General features: G+C 40.0%; 53 non-coding genes across 53 annotated transcripts; all 53 read right to left on the reverse strand.

Moving 5' to 3' along the window:
• Positions 1 to 1,876: 1,876 nt before the first annotated feature.
• trnam-cau (transfer RNA methionine (anticodon CAU)) lies at positions 1,877 to 1,949 on the reverse strand. Its single transcript has one exon. It is a non-coding gene; the product is annotated as a tRNA-Met (tRNA).
• A 277-nt stretch (positions 1,950 to 2,226) lies between these two features.
• On the reverse strand, positions 2,227 to 2,299 carry trnam-cau (transfer RNA methionine (anticodon CAU)). Its single transcript has one exon. It is a non-coding gene; the product is annotated as a tRNA-Met (tRNA).
• A 282-nt stretch (positions 2,300 to 2,581) lies between these two features.
• On the reverse strand, positions 2,582 to 2,654 carry trnam-cau (transfer RNA methionine (anticodon CAU)). The gene has a single exon. It is a non-coding gene; the product is annotated as a tRNA-Met (tRNA).
• Positions 2,655 to 2,932: 278 nt separating this feature from the next.
• On the reverse strand, positions 2,933 to 3,005 carry trnam-cau (transfer RNA methionine (anticodon CAU)). Its single transcript has one exon. It is a non-coding gene; the product is annotated as a tRNA-Met (tRNA).
• A 278-nt stretch (positions 3,006 to 3,283) lies between these two features.
• Positions 3,284 to 3,356, reverse strand: trnam-cau (transfer RNA methionine (anticodon CAU)). Its single transcript has one exon. It is a non-coding gene; the product is annotated as a tRNA-Met (tRNA).
• A 282-nt stretch (positions 3,357 to 3,638) lies between these two features.
• trnam-cau (transfer RNA methionine (anticodon CAU)) lies at positions 3,639 to 3,711 on the reverse strand. Its single transcript has one exon. It is a non-coding gene; the product is annotated as a tRNA-Met (tRNA).
• A 278-nt stretch (positions 3,712 to 3,989) lies between these two features.
• Positions 3,990 to 4,062, reverse strand: trnam-cau (transfer RNA methionine (anticodon CAU)). Its single transcript has one exon. It is a non-coding gene; the product is annotated as a tRNA-Met (tRNA).
• A 282-nt stretch (positions 4,063 to 4,344) lies between these two features.
• Positions 4,345 to 4,417, reverse strand: trnam-cau (transfer RNA methionine (anticodon CAU)). The gene has a single exon. It is a non-coding gene; the product is annotated as a tRNA-Met (tRNA).
• A 271-nt stretch (positions 4,418 to 4,688) lies between these two features.
• trnam-cau (transfer RNA methionine (anticodon CAU)) lies at positions 4,689 to 4,761 on the reverse strand. Its single transcript has one exon. It is a non-coding gene; the product is annotated as a tRNA-Met (tRNA).
• A 266-nt stretch (positions 4,762 to 5,027) lies between these two features.
• trnam-cau (transfer RNA methionine (anticodon CAU)) lies at positions 5,028 to 5,100 on the reverse strand. Its single transcript has one exon. It is a non-coding gene; the product is annotated as a tRNA-Met (tRNA).
• A 282-nt stretch (positions 5,101 to 5,382) lies between these two features.
• On the reverse strand, positions 5,383 to 5,455 carry trnam-cau (transfer RNA methionine (anticodon CAU)). Its single transcript has one exon. It is a non-coding gene; the product is annotated as a tRNA-Met (tRNA).
• A 266-nt stretch (positions 5,456 to 5,721) lies between these two features.
• trnam-cau (transfer RNA methionine (anticodon CAU)) lies at positions 5,722 to 5,794 on the reverse strand. Its single transcript has one exon. It is a non-coding gene; the product is annotated as a tRNA-Met (tRNA).
• Positions 5,795 to 6,076: 282 nt separating this feature from the next.
• On the reverse strand, positions 6,077 to 6,149 carry trnam-cau (transfer RNA methionine (anticodon CAU)). Its single transcript has one exon. It is a non-coding gene; the product is annotated as a tRNA-Met (tRNA).
• Positions 6,150 to 6,417: 268 nt separating this feature from the next.
• On the reverse strand, positions 6,418 to 6,493 carry trnam-cau (transfer RNA methionine (anticodon CAU)). The gene has a single exon. It is a non-coding gene; the product is annotated as a tRNA-Met (tRNA).
• A 394-nt stretch (positions 6,494 to 6,887) lies between these two features.
• trnam-cau (transfer RNA methionine (anticodon CAU)) lies at positions 6,888 to 6,960 on the reverse strand. The gene has a single exon. It is a non-coding gene; the product is annotated as a tRNA-Met (tRNA).
• A 278-nt stretch (positions 6,961 to 7,238) lies between these two features.
• trnam-cau (transfer RNA methionine (anticodon CAU)) lies at positions 7,239 to 7,311 on the reverse strand. The gene has a single exon. It is a non-coding gene; the product is annotated as a tRNA-Met (tRNA).
• A 282-nt stretch (positions 7,312 to 7,593) lies between these two features.
• trnam-cau (transfer RNA methionine (anticodon CAU)) lies at positions 7,594 to 7,666 on the reverse strand. Its single transcript has one exon. It is a non-coding gene; the product is annotated as a tRNA-Met (tRNA).
• A 271-nt stretch (positions 7,667 to 7,937) lies between these two features.
• Positions 7,938 to 8,010, reverse strand: trnam-cau (transfer RNA methionine (anticodon CAU)). The gene has a single exon. It is a non-coding gene; the product is annotated as a tRNA-Met (tRNA).
• Positions 8,011 to 8,281: 271 nt separating this feature from the next.
• trnam-cau (transfer RNA methionine (anticodon CAU)) lies at positions 8,282 to 8,354 on the reverse strand. Its single transcript has one exon. It is a non-coding gene; the product is annotated as a tRNA-Met (tRNA).
• Positions 8,355 to 8,625: 271 nt separating this feature from the next.
• trnam-cau (transfer RNA methionine (anticodon CAU)) lies at positions 8,626 to 8,698 on the reverse strand. Its single transcript has one exon. It is a non-coding gene; the product is annotated as a tRNA-Met (tRNA).
• Positions 8,699 to 8,969: 271 nt separating this feature from the next.
• On the reverse strand, positions 8,970 to 9,042 carry trnam-cau (transfer RNA methionine (anticodon CAU)). The gene has a single exon. It is a non-coding gene; the product is annotated as a tRNA-Met (tRNA).
• A 265-nt stretch (positions 9,043 to 9,307) lies between these two features.
• Positions 9,308 to 9,380, reverse strand: trnam-cau (transfer RNA methionine (anticodon CAU)). Its single transcript has one exon. It is a non-coding gene; the product is annotated as a tRNA-Met (tRNA).
• Positions 9,381 to 9,651: 271 nt separating this feature from the next.
• trnam-cau (transfer RNA methionine (anticodon CAU)) lies at positions 9,652 to 9,724 on the reverse strand. Its single transcript has one exon. It is a non-coding gene; the product is annotated as a tRNA-Met (tRNA).
• A 282-nt stretch (positions 9,725 to 10,006) lies between these two features.
• On the reverse strand, positions 10,007 to 10,079 carry trnam-cau (transfer RNA methionine (anticodon CAU)). Its single transcript has one exon. It is a non-coding gene; the product is annotated as a tRNA-Met (tRNA).
• A 271-nt stretch (positions 10,080 to 10,350) lies between these two features.
• trnat-cgu (transfer RNA threonine (anticodon CGU)) lies at positions 10,351 to 10,424 on the reverse strand. The gene has a single exon. It is a non-coding gene; the product is annotated as a tRNA-Thr (tRNA).
• Positions 10,425 to 10,695: 271 nt separating this feature from the next.
• On the reverse strand, positions 10,696 to 10,768 carry trnam-cau (transfer RNA methionine (anticodon CAU)). The gene has a single exon. It is a non-coding gene; the product is annotated as a tRNA-Met (tRNA).
• Positions 10,769 to 11,046: 278 nt separating this feature from the next.
• Positions 11,047 to 11,119, reverse strand: trnam-cau (transfer RNA methionine (anticodon CAU)). Its single transcript has one exon. It is a non-coding gene; the product is annotated as a tRNA-Met (tRNA).
• A 271-nt stretch (positions 11,120 to 11,390) lies between these two features.
• trnam-cau (transfer RNA methionine (anticodon CAU)) lies at positions 11,391 to 11,472 on the reverse strand. The gene has a single exon. It is a non-coding gene; the product is annotated as a tRNA-Met (tRNA).
• A 269-nt stretch (positions 11,473 to 11,741) lies between these two features.
• On the reverse strand, positions 11,742 to 11,814 carry trnam-cau (transfer RNA methionine (anticodon CAU)). The gene has a single exon. It is a non-coding gene; the product is annotated as a tRNA-Met (tRNA).
• A 282-nt stretch (positions 11,815 to 12,096) lies between these two features.
• trnam-cau (transfer RNA methionine (anticodon CAU)) lies at positions 12,097 to 12,169 on the reverse strand. Its single transcript has one exon. It is a non-coding gene; the product is annotated as a tRNA-Met (tRNA).
• A 230-nt stretch (positions 12,170 to 12,399) lies between these two features.
• On the reverse strand, positions 12,400 to 12,472 carry trnam-cau (transfer RNA methionine (anticodon CAU)). Its single transcript has one exon. It is a non-coding gene; the product is annotated as a tRNA-Met (tRNA).
• A 267-nt stretch (positions 12,473 to 12,739) lies between these two features.
• trnam-cau (transfer RNA methionine (anticodon CAU)) lies at positions 12,740 to 12,812 on the reverse strand. Its single transcript has one exon. It is a non-coding gene; the product is annotated as a tRNA-Met (tRNA).
• A 271-nt stretch (positions 12,813 to 13,083) lies between these two features.
• trnam-cau (transfer RNA methionine (anticodon CAU)) lies at positions 13,084 to 13,156 on the reverse strand. Its single transcript has one exon. It is a non-coding gene; the product is annotated as a tRNA-Met (tRNA).
• A 271-nt stretch (positions 13,157 to 13,427) lies between these two features.
• Positions 13,428 to 13,500, reverse strand: trnam-cau (transfer RNA methionine (anticodon CAU)). The gene has a single exon. It is a non-coding gene; the product is annotated as a tRNA-Met (tRNA).
• Positions 13,501 to 13,771: 271 nt separating this feature from the next.
• trnam-cau (transfer RNA methionine (anticodon CAU)) lies at positions 13,772 to 13,844 on the reverse strand. The gene has a single exon. It is a non-coding gene; the product is annotated as a tRNA-Met (tRNA).
• A 271-nt stretch (positions 13,845 to 14,115) lies between these two features.
• Positions 14,116 to 14,188, reverse strand: trnam-cau (transfer RNA methionine (anticodon CAU)). The gene has a single exon. It is a non-coding gene; the product is annotated as a tRNA-Met (tRNA).
• Positions 14,189 to 14,466: 278 nt separating this feature from the next.
• trnam-cau (transfer RNA methionine (anticodon CAU)) lies at positions 14,467 to 14,539 on the reverse strand. Its single transcript has one exon. It is a non-coding gene; the product is annotated as a tRNA-Met (tRNA).
• A 282-nt stretch (positions 14,540 to 14,821) lies between these two features.
• On the reverse strand, positions 14,822 to 14,894 carry trnam-cau (transfer RNA methionine (anticodon CAU)). Its single transcript has one exon. It is a non-coding gene; the product is annotated as a tRNA-Met (tRNA).
• A 271-nt stretch (positions 14,895 to 15,165) lies between these two features.
• Positions 15,166 to 15,238, reverse strand: trnam-cau (transfer RNA methionine (anticodon CAU)). Its single transcript has one exon. It is a non-coding gene; the product is annotated as a tRNA-Met (tRNA).
• Positions 15,239 to 15,504: 266 nt separating this feature from the next.
• Positions 15,505 to 15,578, reverse strand: trnam-cau (transfer RNA methionine (anticodon CAU)). Its single transcript has one exon. It is a non-coding gene; the product is annotated as a tRNA-Met (tRNA).
• Positions 15,579 to 15,859: 281 nt separating this feature from the next.
• Positions 15,860 to 15,932, reverse strand: trnam-cau (transfer RNA methionine (anticodon CAU)). The gene has a single exon. It is a non-coding gene; the product is annotated as a tRNA-Met (tRNA).
• A 633-nt stretch (positions 15,933 to 16,565) lies between these two features.
• Positions 16,566 to 16,638, reverse strand: trnam-cau (transfer RNA methionine (anticodon CAU)). Its single transcript has one exon. It is a non-coding gene; the product is annotated as a tRNA-Met (tRNA).
• A 282-nt stretch (positions 16,639 to 16,920) lies between these two features.
• Positions 16,921 to 16,993, reverse strand: trnam-cau (transfer RNA methionine (anticodon CAU)). The gene has a single exon. It is a non-coding gene; the product is annotated as a tRNA-Met (tRNA).
• A 273-nt stretch (positions 16,994 to 17,266) lies between these two features.
• Positions 17,267 to 17,339, reverse strand: trnam-cau (transfer RNA methionine (anticodon CAU)). Its single transcript has one exon. It is a non-coding gene; the product is annotated as a tRNA-Met (tRNA).
• Positions 17,340 to 17,607: 268 nt separating this feature from the next.
• Positions 17,608 to 17,680, reverse strand: trnam-cau (transfer RNA methionine (anticodon CAU)). The gene has a single exon. It is a non-coding gene; the product is annotated as a tRNA-Met (tRNA).
• Positions 17,681 to 17,965: 285 nt separating this feature from the next.
• Positions 17,966 to 18,038, reverse strand: trnam-cau (transfer RNA methionine (anticodon CAU)). The gene has a single exon. It is a non-coding gene; the product is annotated as a tRNA-Met (tRNA).
• A 96-nt stretch (positions 18,039 to 18,134) lies between these two features.
• On the reverse strand, positions 18,135 to 18,207 carry trnam-cau (transfer RNA methionine (anticodon CAU)). Its single transcript has one exon. It is a non-coding gene; the product is annotated as a tRNA-Met (tRNA).
• Positions 18,208 to 18,303: 96 nt separating this feature from the next.
• On the reverse strand, positions 18,304 to 18,376 carry trnam-cau (transfer RNA methionine (anticodon CAU)). Its single transcript has one exon. It is a non-coding gene; the product is annotated as a tRNA-Met (tRNA).
• A 282-nt stretch (positions 18,377 to 18,658) lies between these two features.
• Positions 18,659 to 18,731, reverse strand: trnam-cau (transfer RNA methionine (anticodon CAU)). Its single transcript has one exon. It is a non-coding gene; the product is annotated as a tRNA-Met (tRNA).
• A 277-nt stretch (positions 18,732 to 19,008) lies between these two features.
• trnam-cau (transfer RNA methionine (anticodon CAU)) lies at positions 19,009 to 19,081 on the reverse strand. The gene has a single exon. It is a non-coding gene; the product is annotated as a tRNA-Met (tRNA).
• A 277-nt stretch (positions 19,082 to 19,358) lies between these two features.
• trnam-cau (transfer RNA methionine (anticodon CAU)) lies at positions 19,359 to 19,432 on the reverse strand. The gene has a single exon. It is a non-coding gene; the product is annotated as a tRNA-Met (tRNA).
• Positions 19,433 to 19,713: 281 nt separating this feature from the next.
• trnam-cau (transfer RNA methionine (anticodon CAU)) lies at positions 19,714 to 19,786 on the reverse strand. Its single transcript has one exon. It is a non-coding gene; the product is annotated as a tRNA-Met (tRNA).
• A 271-nt stretch (positions 19,787 to 20,057) lies between these two features.
• Positions 20,058 to 20,130, reverse strand: trnam-cau (transfer RNA methionine (anticodon CAU)). The gene has a single exon. It is a non-coding gene; the product is annotated as a tRNA-Met (tRNA).
• Positions 20,131 to 23,270: the final 3,140 nt, after the last annotated feature.

Here is a 23,270-nt window from a genome sequence, read left to right on the forward strand (position 1 = left end):
GTTTAAAAGTAGAAAGTTTGCAGCCATCCACTTCCTTATGTCTGAAACACATTCTTCTAGCAAGGGCAATTTTGGGGCTTCACCATGTTTAATTGAAATGTACAGCTGTGTGTCATCTGCATAGCAGTGAAAGTTAACATTATGTTTTCGAATAACATCCCCAAGAGGTAAAATATATAGTGAAAACAAAAGTGGTCCTAAAACGGAACCTTGAGGAACACCGAAATTTACAGTTGATTTGTCAGAGGACAGACCATTCACAGAGACAAACTGATATCTTTCCGACAGATAAGATCTAAACCAGGCCAGAACTTGTCCGTGTAGACCAATTTGGGTTTCCAATCTCTCCAAAAGAATGTGGTGATCGATGGTATCAAAAGCAGCACTAAGGTCTAGGAGCACGAGGACAGATGCAGAGCCTCGGTCCGATGCCATTAAAATGTCATTTACCACCTTCACAAGTGCCGTCTCAGTGCTATGATGGGGTCTAAAACCAGACTGAAGCATTTCGTATACATTGTTTGTCTTCAGGAAGGCAGTGAGTTGTTGCGCAACAGCCTTTTCTAAAATTTTTGAGAGGAATGGAAGATTCGATATAGGCCGATAGTTTTTTATATTTTCTGGGTCAAGGTTTGGCTTTTTCAAGAGAGGCTTTATTACTGCCACTTTTAATGAGTTTGGTACACATCCGGTGGATAGAGAGCCGTTTATTATGTTCAACATAGTAGGGCCAAGCACAGGAAGCAGCTCTTTCAGTAGTTTAGTTGGAATAGGGTCCAGTATGCAGCTTGAAGGTTTAGAGGCCATGATTATTTTCATCATTGTGTCAAGAGATATAGTACTAAAACACTTGAGTGTCTCTCTTGATCCTAGGTCCTGGCAGAGTTGTGCAGACTCAGGACAACTGAGCTTTGAAGGAATACGCAGATTTAAGGAAGAGTCCGTAATTTGCTTTCTAATAATCATAATCTTTTCCTCAAAGAAGTTCATGAATTTATCACTGCTAAAGTGAAAGTCATCCTCTCTTGGGGAATGCTGCTTTTTAGTTAGCTTTGCGACAGTATCAAAAAGGAATTTCGGATTGTTCTTATTTTCCTCAATTAAGTTAGAAAAATAGGATGATCGAGCAGCAGTAAGGGCTCTTCGGTACTGCACAGTACTGTCTTTCCAAGCTAGTCGGAAGACTTCCAGTTTGGTGTGGCGCCATTTCCGTTCCAATTTTCTGGAAGCTTGCTTCAGAGCTCGGGTATTTTCTGTGTACCAGGGAGCTAGTTTCTTATGAGAAATGTTTTTAGTTTTTAGGGGTGCAACTGCATCTATGGTATTGCGCAAGGTTAAGTTGAGTTCCTCAGTTAGGTGGTTAACTGATTTTTGTCCTCTGGCGTCCTTGGGTAGGCAGAAGGAGTCTGGAAGGACATCAAGGAATCTTTGTGTTGTCTGTGAATTTATAGCACGACTTTTGATGATCCTTGGTTGGGGTCTGAGCAGATTATTTGTTGCAATTGCAAACGTAATAAAATGGTGGTCCGATAGTCCAGGATTATGAGGAAAAACATTAAGATCCACAACATTTATTCCATGGGACAAAACTAGGTCCAGCGTATGACTGTGACAGTGAGTGGGTCCAGAGACATGTTGGACAAAACCCACTGAGTCGATGATGGCTCCGAAAGCCTTTTGGAGTGGGTCTGTGGACTTTTCCATGTGAATATTAAAGTCACCAAAGATTAGAATATTATCCGCTATGACTACAAGGTCCGATAGGAATTCAGGGAATCTCATACTTCATCAGAAGTATGTATTGTGTGAAAGTCCAGAACAACAGAGAATTAATTTTCACTTCATCTTCAGCCAACACTCTTTTAAAAAGCTTTGCTGCCCCGTGTGAGGATCGAACTCACGACCTTCAGATTATGAGACTGACGCGCTACCTACTGCACTAACGAGGCCCTTCTTGCAAAAATATGCAAAAAGAAGAAAGAAAATATTGATACCGAACATCAAATTTTGACACTGATGTTGGAACCACCGTTCCAAAATATATGTATGGTCTGAAATTCTACAACCCCTGAGACAAAAAGATTGATTTCATTCTAAAGTAATACATATCGATATGGACCTTAAGATGTGGTATCCACCTTGACAAAAGTAGGTATTGTGTGAAAGTCCAGAACGACAGAGAATTCATTTTCACTTCAGCCAACACTGTCTTTTTAAAAGCTTTGCTGCCCCGTGTGAGGATCGAACTCACGACCTTCAGATTATGAGACTGACGCGCTACCTACTGCGCTAACGAGACCCTTCTTGCAGAAATGTCCAAAAAGAAGGAAAAAAAATATTGATACCGAACATCAAATTTTGACACTGATGTTGAAACCACCGTGCCAAAATATATGTATGGTCTGAAATTCTACAACCCCTGAGACAAAAAGATTGATTTCATTCTAAAGTAATACATATCGATATGGACCTTAAGATGTGGTATCCACCTTGACAAAAGTATGTATTGTGTGAAAGTCCAGAACGACAGAGAATTCATTTTCACTTCATCTTCAGCCAACACTCTTTTAAAAAGCTTTGCTGCCCCGTGTGAGGATCAAACTCACGACCTTCAGATTATGAGACTGACGCGCTACCTACTGCGCTAACGAGGCCCTTCATGCCGAAATGTCCAAAAAGAAGAAAAACAAATATTGATACCGAACATCAAATTTTGACACTGATGTTGAAACCACCGTGACAAAATATATGTATGGTCTGAAATTCTACAACCCCTGAGACAAAAAGATTGATTTCATTCTAAAGTAATACATATGGATATGGACCTTAAGATGTGGTATCCACCTTGACCAAAGTATGTATTGTGTGAAAGTCCAGAACGACAGAGAATTAATTTTCACTTCAGCCAACACTGTTTTTTAAAAAGCTTTGCTGCCCTGTGTGAGGATCGAACTCACGACCTTCAGATTATGAGACTGACGCGCTACCTACTGCGCTAACAAGGCCCTTCTTTCAAAAGTGTCCAAAAATAAGAAAAAAAAATATTGATACCGAACATCAAATTTTGACACTGATGTTGAAACCACCGTGCCAAAATATATGTATGGTCTGAAATTCTACAACCCCTGAGACAAAAAGATTGATTTCATTCTAAAGTAATACATATCGATATGGACCTTAAGATGTGGTATCCACCTTGACAAAAGTATGTATTGTGTGAAAGTCCAGAACGACAGAGAATTCATTTTCACTTCAGCCAACACTGTCTTTTTAAAAGCTTTGCTGCCCCGTGTGAGGATCGAACTCACGACCTTCAGATTATGAGACTGACGCGCTACCTACTGCGCTAACGAGACCCTTCTTGCAGAAATGTCCAAAAAGAAGGAAAAAAAATATTGATACCGAACATCAAATTTTGACACTGATGTTGAAACCACCGTGCCAAAATATATGTATGGTCTGAAATTCTACAACCCCTGAGACAAAAAGATTGATTTCATTCTAAAGTAATACATATCGATATGGACCTTAAGATGTGGTATCCACCTTGACAAAAGTATGTATTGTGTGAAAGTCCAGAACGACAGAGAATTCATTTTCACTTCATCTTCAGCCAACACTCTTTTAAAAAGCTTTGCTGCCCCGTGTGAGGATCAAACTCACGACCTTCAGATTATGAGACTGACGCGCTACCTACTGCGCTAACGAGGCCCTTCATGCCGAAATGTCCAAAAAGAAGAAAAACAAATATTGATACCGAACATCAAATTTTGACACTGATGTTGAAACCACCGTGACAAAATATATGTATGGTCTGAAATTCTACAACCCCTGAGACAAAAAGATTGATTTCATTCTAAAGTAATACATATGGATATGGACCTTAAGATGTGGTATCCACCTTGACCAAAGTATGTATTGTGTGAAAGTCCAGAACGACAGAGAATTAATTTTCACTTCAGCCAACACTGTTTTTTAAAAAGCTTTGCTGCCCTGTGTGAGGATCGAACTCACGACCTTCAGATTATGAGACTGACGCGCTACCTACTGCGCTAACAAGGCCCTTCTTTCAAAAGTGTCCAAAAATAAGAAAAAAAAATATTGATACCGAACATCAAATTTTGACACTGATGTTGAAACCACCGTGCCAAAATATATGTATGGTCTGAAATTCTACAACCCCTGAGACAAAAAGATTGATTTCATTCTAAAGTAATACATATCGATATGGACCTTAAGATGTGGTATCCACCTTGACAAAAGTATGTATTGTGTGAAAGTCCAAAACGACAGTGAACTAATTTTCACTTCATCTTCAGCCAACACTCTTTTTAAAAGCTTTGCTGCCCCGTGTGAGGATCGAACTCACGACCTTCAGATTATGAGACTGACGCGGTACCTACTGCGCTAACGAGGCCCTTCTTGTAAAAATGTCCAAAAAGAAGAAAAAAAAATATTGATACCGAACATCAAATTTTTGAAACCACCGTGCCAAAATATATGTATGGTCTGAAATTCTACAACCCCTGAGACAAAAAGATTGATTTCATTCTAAAGTAATACATATCGATATGGACCTTAAGATGTGGTATCCACCTTGACAAAAGTATGTATTGTGTGAAAGTCCAGAACAACAGTGAATTCATTTTCACTTCATCTTCAGCCAACACTCTTTTTAAAAGCTTTGCTGCCCCGTGTGAGGATCGAACTCACGACCTTCAGATTATGAGACTGACGCGCTACCTACTGCGCTAACGAGGCCCTTCTTGCAAAAATGTCCAAAAATAAGAAAAAAAAATATTGATACCGAACATCAAATTTTTTAAACCACCGTGCCAAAATATATGTATGGTCTGAAATTCTACAACCCCTGAGACAAAAAGATTGATTTCATTCTAAAGTAATACATATCGATATGGACCTTAAGATGAGGTATCCACCTTGACAAAAGTATGTATTGTGTGAAAGTCCAGAACGACAGTGAATTCATTTTCACCTTCAGCCAACACTCTTTTTAAAAGCTTTGCTGCCCCGTGTGAGGATCGAACTCACGACCTTCAGATTATGAGACTGACGCGCTACCTACTGCGCTAACGAGGCCCTTCTTGCAAAAATGTCCAAAAATAAGAAAAAAAAATATTGATACCGAACATCAAATTTTGACACTGATGTTGAAACCACCGTGCCAAAATATATGTATGGTCTGAAAGTCTACAACCCCTGAGACAAAAATATTGATTTCATTCTAAAGTAATACATATCGATATGGACCTTAAGATGTGGTATCCACCTTGACAAAAGTATGTATTGTGTGAAAGTCCAAAACGACAGTGAACTAATTTTCACTTCATCTTCAGCCAACACTCTTTTTAAAAGCTTTGCTGCCCCGTGTGAGGATCGAACTCACGACCTTCAGATTATGAGACTGACGCGCTACCTACTGCGCTAACGAGGCCCTTCTTGTAAAAATGTCCAAAAAGAAGAAAAAAAAATATTGATACCGAACATCAAATTTTTGAAACCACCGTGCCAAAATATATGTATGGTCTGAAAGTCTACAACCCCTGAGACAAAAACATTGATTTCATTCTAAAGTAATACATATCGATATGGACCTTAAGATGTGGTATCCACCTTGACAAAAGTATGTATAGTGTGAAAGTCCAGAACGACAGTGAATTCATTTTCACCTTCAGCCAACACTCTTTTTAAAAGCTTTGCTGCCCCGTGTGAGGATCGAACTCACGACCTTCAGATTATGAGACTGACGCGCTACCTACTGCGCTAACGAGGCCCTTCTTGCAAAAATGTCCAAAAATAAGAAAAAAAAATATTGATACCGAACATCAAATTTTGACACTGATGTTGAAACCACCGTGCCAAAATATATGTATGGTCTGAAAGTCTACAACCCCTGAGACAAAAAGATTGATTTCATTCTAAAGTAATACATATCGATATGGACCTTAAGATGTGGTATCCACCTTGACAAAAGTATGTATAGTGTGAAAGTCCAGACCGACAGTGAATTCATTTTCACTTCATCTTCAGCCAACACTCTTTTTAAAAGCTTTGCTGCCCCGTGTGAGGATCGAATTCACGACCTTCAGATTATGAGACTGACGCGCTACCTACTGCGCTAACGAGGCCCTTCTTGCAAAATTGTCCAAAAAGAAGAAAAAAAAATATCGATACCGAACATCAAATTTTTGAAACCACCGTGCCAAAATATATGTATGGTCTGAAATTCTACAACCCCTGAGACAAAAAGATTGATTTCATTCTAAAGTAATACATATCGATATGGACCTTAAGATGTGGTATCCACCTTGACAAAAGTATATATTGTGTGAAAGTCCAGAACGACAGAAAATTAATTTTCACTTCATCTTCAGCCAACACTCTTTTAAAAAGCTTTGCTTCCCCGTGTGAGGATCGAACTCACGACCTTCAGATTATGAGACTGACGCGCTACCTACTGCGCTAACGAGGCCCTTCTTGCAAAAGTGTCCAAAAAGAAGAAAAAAAAAATATTGATACCGAACATCAAATTTTGACACTGATGTTGGAACCACCGTGCCAAAATATATGTATGGTCTGAAATTCTACAACCCCTGAGACAAAAAGATTGATTTCATTCTAAAGTAATACATACCGATATGGACCTTAAGATGTGGTATCCACCTTGACAAAAGTATGTATTGTGTGAAAGTCCAGAACGACAGAAAATTAATTTTCACTTCATCTTCTCTTTTAAAAAGCTTTGCTTTTTGTGAGGTTTTCGTGTGAGGATCGAACTCACGACCTTCAGATTGTGTGAAAGTCCAGAACGACAGTGAATTAATTTTCACTTCATCTTCAGCCAACACTCTTTTAAAAAGCTTTGCTGCCCCGTGTGAGGATCGAACTCACGACCTTCAGATTATGAGACTGACGCGCTACCTACTGCGCTAACGAGGCCCTTCGTGCAAAAATGTCCAAAAAGAAGAAAAAAAAATATTGATACCGAACATCAAATTTTGACACTGATGTTGGAACCACCGTTCCAAAATATATGTATGGTCTGAAATTCTACAACCCCTGAGACAAAAAGATTGATTTCATTCTAAAGTAATACATATCGATATGGACCTTAAGATGTGGTATCCACCTTGACAAAAGTATGTATTGTGTGAAAGTCCAGAACGACAGAGAATTAATTTTCACTTCAGCCAACACTGTTTTTTAAAAAGCTTTGCTGCCCCGTGTGAGGATCGAACTCACGACCTTCAGATTATGAGACTGACGCGCTACCTACTGCGCTAACGAGGCCCTTCTTGTAAAAATGTCCAAAAAGAAGAAAAAAAAATATTGATACCGAACATCAAATTTTGACACTGATGTTGGAACCACCGTTCCAAAATATATGTATGGTCTGAAATTCTACAACCCCTGAGACAAAAAGATTGATTTCATTCTAAAGTAATACATATCGATATGGACCTTAAGATGTGGTATCCACCTTGACAAAAGTATGTATTGTGTGAAAGTCCAGAACGACAGTGAATTCATTTTCACTTCATCTTCAGCCAACACTCTTTTTAAAAGCTTTGCTGCCCCGTGTGAGGATCGAACTCACGACCTTCTGATTATGAGACTGACGCGCTACCTACTGCGCTAACGAGGCCCTTCTTGCAAAAATGTCCAAAAAGAAGGAAAAAAAATATCGATACCGAACATCAAATTTTTTAAACCACCGTGCCAAAATATATGTATGGTCTGAAATTCTACAACCCCTGAGACAAAAAGATTGATTTCATTCTAAAGTAATACATATCGATATGGACTTTAAGATGTGGTATCCACCTTGACAAAAGTATGTATTGTGTGAAAGTCCAGAACAACAGTGAATTCATTTTCACTTCATCTTCAGCCAACACTCTTTTTAAAAGCTTTGCTGCCCCGTGTGAGGATCGAACTCACGACCTTCAGATTATGAGACTGACGCGCTACCTACTGCGCTAACGAGGCCCTTCTTACAAAAGTGTCCAAAAATAAGAAAAAAAAATATCGATACCGAACATCAAATTTTTGAAACCACCGTGCCAAAATATATGTATGGTCTGAAATTCTACAACCCCTGAGACAAAAAGATAGATTTCATTCTAAAGTAATACATATCGATATGGACCTTAAGATGTGGTATCCACCTTGACAAAAGTATGTATTGTGTGAAAGTCCAGAACGACAGTGAATTCATTTTCACTTCATCTTCAGCCAACACTCTTTTTAAAAGCTTTGCTGCCCCGTGTGAGGATCGAACTCACGACCTTCAGATTATGAGACTGACGCGCTACCTACTGCGCTAACGAGGCCCTTCTTGCAAAAGTGTCCAAAAATAAGAAAAAAAAATATTGATACCGAACATCACATTTTTGAAACCACCGTGCCAAAATATATGTATGGTCTGAAATTCTACAACCCCTGAGACAAAAAGATTGATTTCATTCTAAAGTAATACATATCGATATGGACCTTAAGATGTGGTATCCACCTTGACAAAAGTATGTATTGTGTGAAAGTCCAGAACGACAGTGAATTCATTTTCACTTCATCTTCAGCCAACACTCTTTTTAAAAGCTTTGCTGCCCCGTGTGAGGATCGAACTCACGACCTTCAGATTATGAGACTGACGCGCTACCTACTGCGCTAACGAGGCCCTTCTTGCAAAAATGTCCAAAAAGAAGAAAAAAAAATATTGATACCGAACATCAAATTTTTGAAACCACCGTGCCAAAATATATGTATGGTCTGAAATTCTACAACCCCTGAGACAAAAAGATTGATTTCATTCTAAAGTAATACATATCGATATGGACCTTAAGATGTGGTATCCACCTTGACAAAAGTATGTATTGTGTGAAAGTCCAGAACAACAGTGAATTCATTTTCACTTCATCTTCAGCCAACACTCTTTTTAAAAGCTTTGCTGCCCCGTGTGAGGATCGAACTCACGACCTTCAGATTATGAGACTGACGCGCTACCTACTGCGCTAACGAAGCCCTTCTTTCAAAAGTGTCCAAAAATAAGAAAAAAAAATATCGATACCGAACATCAAATTTTTGAAACCACCGTGCCAAAATATATGTATGGTCTGAAATTCTACAACCCCTGAGACAAAAAGATTGATTTCATTCTAAAGTAATACATATCGATATGGACCTTAAGATGTGGTATCCACCTTGACAAAAGTACGTATTGTGTGAAAGTCCAGAACGACAGAGAATTAATTTTCACTTCAGCCAACACTCTTTTTAAAAGCTTTGCTGCCCCGTGTGAGGATCGAACTCACGACCTTCAGATTATGAGACTGACGCGCTACCTACTGCGCTAACGAGGCCATTCTTGCAAAAATGTCCAAAAAGAAGAAAAAAAAATATCGATACCGAACATCAAATTTTTGAAACCACCGTGCCAAAATATATGTATGGTCTGAAATTCTACAACCCCTGAGACAAAAAGATAGATTTCATTCTAAAGTAATACATATCGATATGGACCTTAAGATGTGGTATCCACCTTGACAAAAGTATGTATTGTGTGAAAGTCCAGAACTACAGTGAATTCATTTTCAATTCATCTTCAGCCAACACTCTTTTTAGAAACTTTGCTGCCCCGTGTGAGGATCGAACTCACAACCTTCAGATTATGAGACTGACGCGCTACCTACTGCGCTAACGAGGCCCTTCTTGCAAAAGTGTCCAAAAATAAGAAAAAAAAATATTGATACCGAACATCAAATTTTGACACTGATGTTGAAACCACCGTGCCAAAATATATGTATGGTCTGAAATTCTACAACCCCTGAGACAAAAAGATAGATTTCATTCTAAAGTAATACATATCGATATGGACCTTAAGATGTGGTATCCACCTTGACAAAAGTATGTATTGTGTGAAAGTCCAGAACGACAGTGAATTCATTTTCACTTCATCTTCAGCCAACACTCTTTTTAAAGGCTTTGCTGCCCCGTTTGAGGATCGAACTCACGACCTTCAGATTATGAGACTGACGCGCTACCTACTGCGCTAACGAGGCCCTTCTTTCAAAAGTGTCCAAAAATAAGAAAAAAAAATATCGATACCGAACATCAAATTTTTGAAACCACCGTGCCAAAATATATGTATGGTCTGAAATTCTACAACCCCTGAGACAAAAAGATAGATTTCATTCTAAAGTAATACATATCGATATGGACCTTAAGATGTGGTATCCACCTTGACAAAAGTATGTATTGTGTGAAAGTCCAGCACGACAGTGAATTCATTTTCACTTCATCTTCAGCCAACACTCTTTTTAAAAGCTTTGCTGCCCCGTGTGAGGATCGAACTCACGACCTTCAGATTACGAGACTGACGCGCTACCTACTGCGCTAACTAAGGCCCATCTTGTAAAAATGTCCAAAAAGAAGAAAAAAAAATATTGATACCGAACATCAAATTTTTGAAACCACCGTGCCAAAATATATGTATGGTCTGAAATTCTACAACCCCTGAGACAAAAAGATTGATTTCATTCTAAAGTAATACATATCGATATGGACCTTAAGATGTGGTATCCACCTTGACAAAAGTATGTATTGTGTGAAAGTCCAAAACGACAGTGAACTAATTTTCACTTCATCTTCAGCCAACACTCTTTTTAAAAGCTTTGCTGCCCCGTGTGAGGATCTAACTCACGACCTTCAGATTATGAGACTGACGCGCTACCTACTGCGCTAACGAGGCCCTTCTTGTAAAAATGTCCAAAAAGAAGAAAAAAAAATATTGATACCGAACATCAAATTTTGACACTGATGTTGAAACCACCGTTCCAAAATATATGTATGGTCTGAAATTCTACAACCCCTGAGACAAAAAGATTGATTTCATTCTAAAGTAATACATATCGATATGGACCTTAAGATGTGGTATCCACCTTGACAAAAGTATGTATTGTGTGAAAGTCCAGAACGACAGAAAATTTATTTTCACTTCATCCAACACTGTCTTTTTAAAAGCTTTGCTGCCCCGTGTGAGGATCGAAATCACGACCTTCAGATTATGAGACTGACGCGCTACCTACTGCGCTAACGAGGCCCTTCTTTCAAAAGTGTCCAAAAATAAGAAAAAAAAATATCGATACCGAACATCAAATTTTTGAAACCACCGTGCCAAAATATATGTATGGTCTGAAATTCTACAACCCCTGAGACAAAAAGATTGATTTCATTCTAAAGTAATACATATCGATATGGACCTTAAGATGAGGTATCCACCTTGACAAAAGTATGTATTGTGTGAAAGTCCAGAACGACAGTGAATTAATTTTCACTTCATCTTCAGACAACACTCTTTTTAAAAGATTTGCTGCAACGTGTGAGGATCGAACTCACGACCGTCAGATTATGAGACTGACGCGCTACCTACTGCGCTAACGAGGCCCTTCTTGCAAAAATGTCCAAAAAGAAGAAAAAAAAATATTGATACCGAACATCAAATTTTGACACTGATGTTGAAACCACCGTTCCAAAATATATGTATGGTCTGAAATTCTACAACCCCTGAGACAAAAAGATTGATTTCATTCTAAAGTAATACATATCGATATGGACCTTAAGATGTGGTATCCACCTTGACAAAAGTATGTATTGTGTGAAAGTCCAGAACGACAGAGAATTAATTTTCACTTCATCCAACACTGTCTTTTTAAAAGCTTTGCTGCCCCGTGTGAGGATCGAACTCAAGACCTTCAGATTATGAGACTGACGCGCTACCTACTGCGCTAACGAGGCCCTTCTTGCAAAAATGTCCAAAAAGAAGAAAAAAAAATATTGATACCGAACATCAAATTTTGACACTGATGTTGAAACCACCGTGCCAAAATATATGTATGGTCTGAAATTCTACAACCCCTGAGACAAAAAGATTGATTTTATTCTAAAGTAATACATATCGATATGGACCTTAAGATGTGGTATCCACCTTGACAAAAGTATGTATTGTGTGAAAGTCCAGAACGACAGAGAATTAATTTTCACTTCATCTTCAGCCAACACTCTTTTTAAAAGCTTTGCTGCCCCGTGTGAGGATCGAACTCACGACCTTCAGATTATGAGACTGACGCGCTACCTACTGCGCTAACGAGGCCCTTCTTGTAAAAATGTCCAAAAAGAAGAAAAAAAAATATTGATACCGAACATCAAATTTTTGAAACCACCGTGCCAAAATATATTTATGGTCTGAAATTCTACAACCCCTGAGACAAAAAGATTGATTTCATTTCACCTTGACAAAAGTATGTATTGTGTGAAAGTCCAGAACAACAGTGAATTCATTTTCACTTCATCTTCAGCCAACACTCTTTTTAAAAGCTTTGCTGCCCCGTGTGAGGATCGAACTCACGACCTTCAGATTATGAGACTGACGCGCTACCTACTGCACTAACGAAGCGCTTCTTTCAAAAGTGTCCAAAAATAAGAAAAAAAAATATCGATACCGAACATCAAATTTTTGAAACCACCGTGCCAAAATATATGTATGGTCTGAAATTCTACAACCCCTGAGACAAAAAGATAGATTTCATTCTAAAGTAATACATATCGATATGGACCTTAAGATGTGGTATCCACCTTGACAAAAGTATGTATTGTGTGAAAGTCCAGAACGACAGAAAATTTATTTTCACTTCATCCAACACTGTCTTTTTAAAAGCTTTGCTGCCCCGTGTGAGGATCGAACTCACGACCTTCAGATTATGAGACTGACGCGCTACCTACTGCGCTAACGAGGCCCTTCTTGTAAAAATGTCCAAAAAGAAGAAAAAAAAATATTGATACCGAACATCAAATTTTTGAAACCACCATGCCAAAATATATGTATGGTCTGAAATTCTACAACCCCTGAGACAAAAAGATTGATTTCATTCTAAAGTAATACATATCGATATGGACCTTAAGATGTGGTATCCACCTTGACAAAAGTATGTATTGTGTGAAAGTCCAGAACAACAGTGAATTCATTTTCACTTCATCGTCAGCCAACACTCTTTTTAAAGGCTTTGCTGCCCCGTGTGAGGATCGAACTCACGACCTTCAGATTATGAGACTGACGCGCTACCTACTGCGCTAACGAGGCCCTTCTTTCAAAAGTGTCCAAAAATAAGAAAAAAAAATATCGATACCGAACATCAAATTTTTGAAACCACCGTGCCAAAATATATGTATGGTCTGAAATTCTACAACCCCTGAGACAAAAAGATTGATTTTATTCTAAAGTAATACATATCGATATGGACCTTAAGATGTGGTATCCACCTTGACAAAAGTATGTATTGTGTGAAAGTCCAGAACGACAGAGAATTAATTTTCACTTCATCTTCAGCCAACACTCTTTTTAAAAGCTTTGCTGCCCCGTGTGAGGATCGAACTCACGACCTTCAGATTATGAGACTGACGCGCTACCTACTGCGCTAACGAGGCCCTTCTTGTAAAAATGTCCAAAAAGAAGAAAAAAAAATATTGATACCGAACATCAAATTTTTGAAACCACCGTGCCAAAATATATGTATGGTCTGAAATTCTACAACCCCTGAGACAAAAAGATTGATTTCATTCTAAAGTAATACATATCGATATGGACCTTAAGATGAGGTATCCACCTTGACAAAAGTATGTATTGTGTGAAAGTCCAGAAAGACAGTGAATTAATTTTCACTTCATCTTCAGCCAACACTCTTTTTAAAAGCTTTGCTGCCCCGTGTGAGGATCGAACTCACGACCTTCAGATTATGAGACTGACGCGCTACCTACTGCGCTAACGAGGCCCTTCTTGTGAAAATGTCCAAAAAGAAGAAAAAAAAATATTGATACCGAACATCAAATTTTTGAAACCACCGTGCCAAAATATATGTATGGTCTGAAATTCTAAAACCCCTGAGACAAAAAGATTGATTTCATTCTAAAGTAATACATATCGATATGGACCTTAAGATGAGGTATCCACCTTGACAAAAGTATGTATTGTGTGAAAGTCCAGAAAGACAGTGAATTAATTTTCACTTCATCTTCAGCCAACACTCTTTTTAAAAGCTTTGCTGCCCCGTGTGAGGATCGAACTCACGACCTTCAGATTATGAGACTGACGCGCTACCTACTGCGCTAACGAGGCCCTTCTTGCAAAAATGTCCAAAAAGAAGAAAAAAAAATATTGATACCGAACATCAAATTTTGACACTGATGTTGAAACCACCGTTCCAAAATATATGTATGGTCTGAAATTCTACAACCCCTGAGACAAAAAGATTGATTTCATTCTAAAGTAATACATATCGATATGGACCTTAAGATGTGGTATCCACCTTGACAAAAGTATGTATTGTGTGAAAGTCCAGAACGACAGAGAATTAATTTTCACTTCATCCAACACTGTCTTTTTAAAAGCTTTGCTGCCCCGTGTGAGGATCGAACTCACGACCTTCAGATTATGAGACTGATGCGCTACCTACTGCGCTAACGAGGCCCTTCATGTAAAAATGTCCAAGAAGAACAAAAAAAAATATTGATACCGAACATCAAATTTTGACACTGATGTTGGAACCACCGTTCCAAAATATATGTATGGTCTGAAATTCTACAACCCCTGAGACAAAAAGATTGATTTCATTCTAAAGTAATACATATCGATATGGACCTTAAGATGTGGTATCCACCTTGACAAAAGTATGTATTGTGTGAAAGTCCAGAAAGACAGTGAATTAATTTTCACTTCATCTTCAGCCAACACTCTTTTTAAAAGCTTTGCTGCCCCGTGTGAGGATCTTACTCACGACCTTCAGATTATGAGACTGACGCGCTACCTACTGCGCTAACGAGGCCCTTCTTGTAAAAATGTCCAAAAAGAAGAAAAAAAAATATTGATACCGAACATCAAATTTTTGAAACCACCGTGCCAAAATATATGTATGGTCTGAAATTCTACAACCCCTGAGACAAAAAGATTGATTTCATTCTAAAGTAATACATATCGATATGGACCTTAAGATGTGGTATCCACCTTGACAAAAGTATGTATTGTGTGAAAGTCCAGAACGACAGTGAATTCATTTTCACTTCATCTTCAGCCAACACTCTTTTTAAAAGCTTTGCTGCCCCGTGTGAGGATCGAACTCACGACCTTCAGATTATGAGACTGACGCGCTACCTACTGCGCTAACGAGGCCCTTCTTTCAAAAGTGTCCAAAAATAAGAAAAAAAAATATCGATACCGAACATCAAATTTTTGAAACCACCGTGCCAAAATATATGTATGGTCTGAAATTCTACAACCCCTGAGACAAAAAGATTGATTTCATTCTAAAGTAATACATATCGATATGGACCTTAAGATGTGGTATCCACCTTGACAAAAGTATGTATTGTGTGAAAGTCCAGAACGACAGTGAATTCATTTTCACCTTCTGCCAACACTCTTTTTAAAAGCTTTGCTGGCCCGTGTGAGGATCGAACTCACGACCTTCAGATTATGAGACTGACGCGCTACCTACTGCGCTAACGAGGCCCTACTTTCAAAAGTGTCCAAAAATAAGAAAAAAAAATATTGATACCGAACATCAAATTTTGACACTGATGTTGAAACCACCGTGCCAAAATATATGTTTGGTCTGAAATTCTACAACCCCTGAGACAAAAAGATTGATTTCATTCTAAAGTAATACATATCGATATGGACCTTAAGATGTGGTATCCACCTTGACAAAAGTATGTATTGTGTGAAAGTCCAGAACGACAGAAAATTAATTTTCACTTCATCTTCAGCCAACACTCTTTTAAAAAGATTTGCTGCCCCGTGTGAGGATCGAACTCACGACCTTCAGATTATGAGACTGACGCGCTACCTACTGCGCTAACGAGGCCCTTCTTACAAAAATGTCCAAAAAGAAGAAAAAAAAATATTGATACCGAACATCAAATTTTGACACTGATGTTGGAACCACCGTGACAAAATATATGTATGGTCTGAAATTCTACAACCCCTGAGACAAAAAGATTGATTTCATTCTAAAGTAATACATATCGATATGGACCTTAAGATGTGGTATCCACCTTGACAAAAGTATGTATTGTGTGAAAGTCCAGAATGACAGAAAATTAATTTTCACTTCAGCCAACACTGTCTTTTTAAAAGCTTTGCTGCCCCGTGTGAGGTTCGAACTCACGACCTTCAGATTATGAGACTGACACGCTACCTACTGCTCTAACTAAGCCCTTCTTGCAAAAGTGTCCAAAAATAAGAAAAAAAAATATTGATACCGAACATCAAATTTTTACACTGATGTTGAAACCACCGTGCCAAAATATATGTATGGTCTGAAATTCTACAACCCCTGAGACAAAAAGATTGATTTCATTCTAAAGTAATACATATCGATATGGACCTTAAGATGTGGTATCCACCTTGACAAAAGTATGTATTGTGTGAAAGTCCAGAACGACAGTGAATTCATTTTCACTTCATCTTCAGCCAACACTCTTTTTAAAAGATTTGCTGCCCCGTGTGAGGATCGAACTCACAACCTTCAGATTATGAGACTGACGCGCTACCTACTGCGCTAACGAGGCCCTTCTTGCAAAAATGTCCAAAAATAAGAAAAAAAAATATTGATACCGAACATCAAATTTTGACACTGATGTTGAAACCACCGTGCCAAAATATATGTATGGTCTGAAAGTCTACAACCCCTGAGACAAAAACATTGATTTCATTCTAAAGTAATACATATCGATATGGACCTTAAGATGTGGTATCCACCTTGACAAAAGTATGTATTGTGTGAAAGTCCAGAACGACAGAAAATTAATTTTCACTTCATCTTCAGCCAACACTCTTTTAAAAAGATTTGCTGCCCCGTGTGAGGATCGAACTCACGACCTTCAGATTATGAGACTGACGCGCTACCTACTGCGCTAACGAGGCCCTTCTTACAAAAATGTCCAAAAAGAAGAAAAAAAAATATCGATACCGAACATCAAATTTTTGAAACCACCGTGCCAAAATATATGTATGGTCTGAAATTCTACAACCCCTGAGACAAAAAGATTGATTTCATTCTAAAGTTATACATATCGATATGGACCTTAAGATGTGGTATCCACCTTGACAAAAGTATGTATTGTGTGAAAGTCCAGAACGACAGTGAATTAATTTTCACTTCATCTTCAGCCAACACTGTCTTTTTAAAAGCATTGCCGCCCCGTGTGAGGATCGAACTCACGGCATTCAGATTATGAGACTGACGCGCTACCTACTGCGCTAACGAGGCCCTTCTTGCAAAAATGTCCAAAAAGAAGAAAAAAAAATATCGATACCGAACGTCAAATTTTTGAAACCACCGTGCCAAAATATATGTATGGTCTGAAATTCTACAACCCCTGAGACAAAAAGATTGATTTCATTCTAAAGTAATACATATCGATATGGACCTTAAGATGTGGTATCCACCTTGACAGAAGTATGTATTGTGTGAAAGTCCAGAACGACAGAGAATTCATTTTCACCTTCAGCCAACACTGTCTTTTTAAAAGCTTTGCTGCCCCGTGTGAGGATCGAACTCACGACCTTCAGACTATGAGACTGACGCGCTACCTACTGCGCTAACGAGGCCCTTCTTGTAAAAATGTCCAAAAAGAAGAAAAAAAAAATATTGATACCGAACATCAAATTTTTACACTGATGTTGAAACCACCGTTCCAAAATATATGTATGGTCTGAAATTCTACAACCCCTGAGACAAAAAGATTGATTTCATTCTAAAGTAATACATATCGATATGGACCTTTAGATGTGGTATCCACCTTGACAAAAGTATGTATTATGTGAAAGTCCAGAACGACAGAGAATTCATTTTCACTTCATCTTCAGCCAACACTGTCTTTTTAAAAGCTTTGCTGCCCCGTGTGAGTATCGAACTCACGACCTTCAGATTATGAGACTGACGCGCTACCTACTGCGCTAACGAGGCCCTTCTTGCAAAAATGTCCAAAAAGAAGAAAAATAAATATTGATACCGATACCTGAATTTTCACTTCAGCCAACACTGTCTTTTTAAAAGCTTTGCTGCCCCATGTGAGGATCGAACTCACGACCTTCAGATTATGAGACTGACGCGCTACCTACTGCGCTAACGAGGCCCTTCTTGCAAAAATGTCCAAAAAGAAGAAAAATAAATATTGATACCGATACCTGAATTTTCACTTCAGCCAACACTGTCTTTTTAAAAGCTTTGCTGCCCCGTGTGAGGATCGAACTCACAACCTTCAGATTATGAGACTGACGCGCTACCTACTGCGCTAACGAGGCCCTTCATGTAAAAATGTCCAAAAAGAAGAAAAAAAAATATTGATACCGAACATCAAATTTTGACACTGATGTTGGAACCACCGTTCCAAAATATATGTATGGTCTGAAATTCTACAACCCCTGAGACAAAAAGATTGATTTCATTCTAAAGTAATACATATCGATATGGACCTTAAGATGTGGTATCCACCTTGACAAAAGTATGTATTGTGTGAAAGTCCAGAATGACAATGAATTCATTTTCACTTCATCTTCAGCCAACACTCTTTTTAAAAGCTTTGCTGCCCAGTGTGAGGATCGAACTCACGACCTTCAGATTATGAGACTGACGCGCTACCTACTGCGCTAACGAGGCCCTTCTTGCAAAAATGTCCAAAAAGAAGAAAAAAAAATATTGATACCGAACATCAAATTTTGACACTGATGTTGGAACCACCGTTCCAAAATATATGTATGGTCTGAAATTCTACAACCCCTGAGACAAAAAGATTGATTTCATTCTAAAGTAATACATATCGATATGGACCTTAAGATGTGGTATCCACCTTGACAAAAGTATGTATTGTGTGAAAGTCCAGAACGACAGTGAATTCATTTTCACCTTCAGCCAACACTCTTTTTAAAAGCTTTGCTGCCCCGTGTGAGGATCGAACTCACGACCTTCAGATTATGAGACTGACGCGCTACCTACTGCGCTAACGAGGCCCTACTTTCAAAAGTGTCCAAAAATAAGAAAAAAAAATATTGATACCGAACATCAAATTTTGACGCTGATGTTGAAACCACCGTGCCAAAATATATGTATGGTCTGAAATTCTACAACCCCTGAGACAAAAAGATTGATTTCATTCTAAAGTAATACATATCGATATGGACCTTAAGATGTGGTATCCACCTTGACAAAAGTATGTATTGTGTGAAAGTCCAGAACGACAGTGAATTCATTTTCACCTTCAGCCAACACTCTTTTTAAAAGCTTTGCTGGCCCGTGTGAGGATCGAACTCACGACCTTCAGATTATGAGACTGACGCGCTACCTACTGCGCTAACGAGGCCCTACTTTCAAAAGTGTCCAAAAATAAGAAAAAAAAATATTGATACCGAACATCAAATTTTGACACTGATGTTGAAACCACCGTGCCAAAATATATGTTTGGTCTGAAATTCTACAACCCCTGAGACAAAAAGATTGATTTCATTCTAAAGTAATACATATCGATATGGACCTTAAGATGTGGTATCCACCTTGACAAAAGTATGTATTGTGTGAAAGTCCAAAACGACAGTGAACTAATTTTCACTTCATCTTCAGCCAACACTCTTTTTAAAAGCTTTGCTGCCCCGTGTGAGGATCGAACTCACGACCTTCAGATTATGAGACTGACGCGCTACCTACTGCGCTAACGAGGCCCTTCTTGCAAAATTGTCCAAAAAGCAGAAAAAAAAATATCGATACCGAACATCACATTTTTTAAACCACCGTGCCAAAATATATGTATGGTCTGAAATTCTACAACCCCTGAGACAAAAAGATTGATTTCATTCTAAAGTAATACATATCGATATGGACCTTAAGATGTGGTATCCACCTTGACAAAAGTATGTATTGTGTGAAAGTCCAGAACGACAGTGAATTCATTTTCACTTCATCTTCAGCCAACACTCTTTTTAAAAGCTTTGCTGCCCCGTGTGAGGATCGAACTCACGACCTTCAGATTATGAGACTGACGCGCTACCTACTGCGCTAACGAGGCCCTTCTTGCAAAAATGTCCAAAAATAAGAAAAAAAAATATTGATACCGAACATCAAATTTTGACACTGATGTTGAAACCACCGTGCCAAAATATATGTATGGTCTGAAAGTCTACAACCCCTGAGACAAAAACATTGATTTCATTCTAAAGTTCCGGCGCCGACAGAGATGGCCGCCTCGCTTCGCGTTCCTAGGAAACTATGCAGTTTTTTGTTTTTTTACGTTGTTTTTTTACGTGTTATTTCTTACATTAGTACCCCAGCTCATCTTAGGTTTCATTACATACAGTCGAGAAGAACTACTGAATATAAGATCAGCATCAACTCACCATCAGTACTACCAAGAATATGTTTTTCGCGACGCGGATCCTGGGTTCTGCCTTACAAACAGGACAACTGAGTGGATTCCATGCAGCGACCCAAAAAAAAAACAACTCCGAAAAAGAGGGAAACGAGGCGGTCTTCTGGTCAGACTCCGGAGACGGGCACATCGTGCACCACTCCCTAGCATTCTTCTTGCCAATGTCCAGTCTCTTGACAACAAGGTTGATGAAATCCGAGCAAGGGTAGCATTCCAGAGGGACATCAGAGACTGTAACGTTCTTTGCTTCACGGAAACGTGGCTCACTGGAGTGACTCTATCCGAAGCGGTGCAGCCAACGGGTTTCTCCACACATCGCGCAGACAGAAACAAACAACTTTCTGGTAAGAAGAGGGGCGGCGGCGTATGCCTTATGACTAACGTGACATGGTGTGATGAAAGAAACATACAGGAACTCAAATCCTTCTGTTCACCTGATTTAGAATTCCTCACAATCAAATGTAGACCGCATTATCTACCAAGAGAATTCTCTTCGATTATAATCACAGCCGTATACATCCCCCCCCAAGCAGACACATCGATGGCTCTGAACGAACTTTATTTAACTCTTTGCAAACTGGAAACCATTCATCCGGAGGCTGCATTCATTGTAGCTGGGGATTTTAACAAGGCTAATCTGAAAACAAGACTCCCTAAATTTTATCAGCATATCGATTGCGCAACCAGGGGTGGAAAGACCTTGGATCATTGTTACTCTAACTTCCGCGACGCATATAAGGCCCTGCCCCGCCCCCCTTTCGGAAAAGCTGACCACGACTCCATTTTGTTGATCCCTGCCTACAGACAGAAACTAAAACAAGAGGCTCCCACGCTGAGGTCTGTCCAACGCTGGTCCGACCAAGCTGACTCCACACTCCAAGACTGCTTCCACCACGTGGACTGGGACATGTTTCGTATTGCGTCAGACAACAACATTGACGAATACGCTGATTCGGTGTGTGAGTTCATTAGAACGTGCGTTGAAGATGTTGTTCCCATAGCAACGATTAAAACATTCCCTAACCAGAAACCGTGGATTGATGGCAGCATTCGCGTGAAACTGAAAGCGCGAACCACTGCTTTTAATCAGGGGAAGGTGTCTGGTAACATGACCGAATACAAACAGTGCAGCTATTCCCTCCGCAAGGCTATCAAACAAGCTAAGCGTCAGTACAGAGACAAAGTAGAATCTCAATTCAACGGCTCAGACACAAGAGGCATGTGGCAGGGTCTACAGTCAATCACGGACTACAGGAAGAAATCCAGCCCAGTCACGGACCAGGATGTCCTGCTCCCAGGCAGACTAAACAACTTTTTTGCCCGCTTTGAGGACAATACAGTGCCACTGACACGGCCGGCAACGAAAACATGCGGTCTCTCCTTCACTGCAGCCGAGGTGAGTAAGACATTTAAACGTGTTAACCCTCGCAAGGCTGCAGGCCCAGACGGCATCCCCAGCCGCGCCCTCAGAGCATGCGCAGACCAGCTGGCCGGTGTGTTTACGGACATATTCAATCAATCCCTATACCAGTCTGCTGTTCCCACATGCTTCAAGAGGGCCACCATTGTTCCTGTTCCCAAGAAAGCTAAGGTAACTGAGCTAAACGACTACCGCCCCGTAGCACTCACTTCCGTCATCATGAAGTGCTTTGAGAGACTAGTCAAGGACCATATCACCTCCACCCTACCTGACACCCTAGACCCACTCCAATTTGCTTACCGCCCAAATAGGTCCACAGACGATGCAATCTCAACCACACTGCACACCGCCCTAACCCATCTGGAAAAGAGGAATACCTATGTGAGAATGCTGTTCATTGACTACAGCTCGGCATTCAACACCATAGTACCCTCCAAGCTCGTCATCAAGCTCGAGACCCTGGGTCTCGACCCCGCCCTGTGCAACTGGGTACTGGACTTCCTGACGGGCCGCCCCCAGGTGGTGAGGGTAGGCAACAACATCTCCTCCCCGCTGATCCTCAACACTGGGGCCCCACAAGGGTGCGTTCTGAGCCCTCTCCTGTACTCCCTGTTCACCCACGACTGCGTGGCCACGCACGCCTCCAACTCAATCATCAAGTTTGCGGACGACACAACAGTGGTAGGCTTGATTACCAACAACGACGAGACGGCCTACAGGGAGGAGGTGAGGGCCCTCGGAGTGTGGTGTCAGGAAAATAACCTCACACTCAACGTCAACAAAACTAAGGAGATGATTGTGGACTTCAGGAAACAGCAGAGGGAACACCCCCCTATCCACATCGATGGAACAGTAGTGGAGAGGGTAGCAAGTTTTAAGTTCCTCGGCATACACATCACAGACAAACTGAATTGGTCCACTCACACAGACAGCATTGTGAAGAAGGCGCAGCAGCGCCTCTTCAACCTCAGGAGGCTGAAGAAATTTGGCTTGTCACCAAAAGCACTCACAAACTTCTACAGATGCACAATCGAGAGCATCCTGGCGGGCTGTATCACCGCCTGGTACGGCAACTGCTCCGCCCTCAACCGTAAGGCTCTCCAGAGGGTGGTGAGGTCTGCACAACGCATCACCGGGGGCAAACTACCTGCCCTCCAGGACACCTACACCACCCGATGTCACAGGAAGGCCATAAAGATCATCAAGGACATCAACCACCCGAGCCACTGCCTGTTCACCCCGCTATCATCCAGAAGGCGAGGTCAGTACAGGTGCATCAAAGCTGGGACCGAGAGACTGAAAAACAGCTTCTATCTCAAGGCCATCAGACTGTTAAACAGCCACCACTAACATTGAGTGG

Source organism: Oncorhynchus mykiss, chromosome 13 (assembly GCF_057628025.1).
Source record: "Oncorhynchus mykiss isolate SJ-2025 chromosome 13, ASM5762802v1, whole genome shotgun sequence".
NCBI classification, from domain to species: domain Eukaryota; kingdom Metazoa; phylum Chordata; class Actinopteri; order Salmoniformes; family Salmonidae; genus Oncorhynchus; species Oncorhynchus mykiss.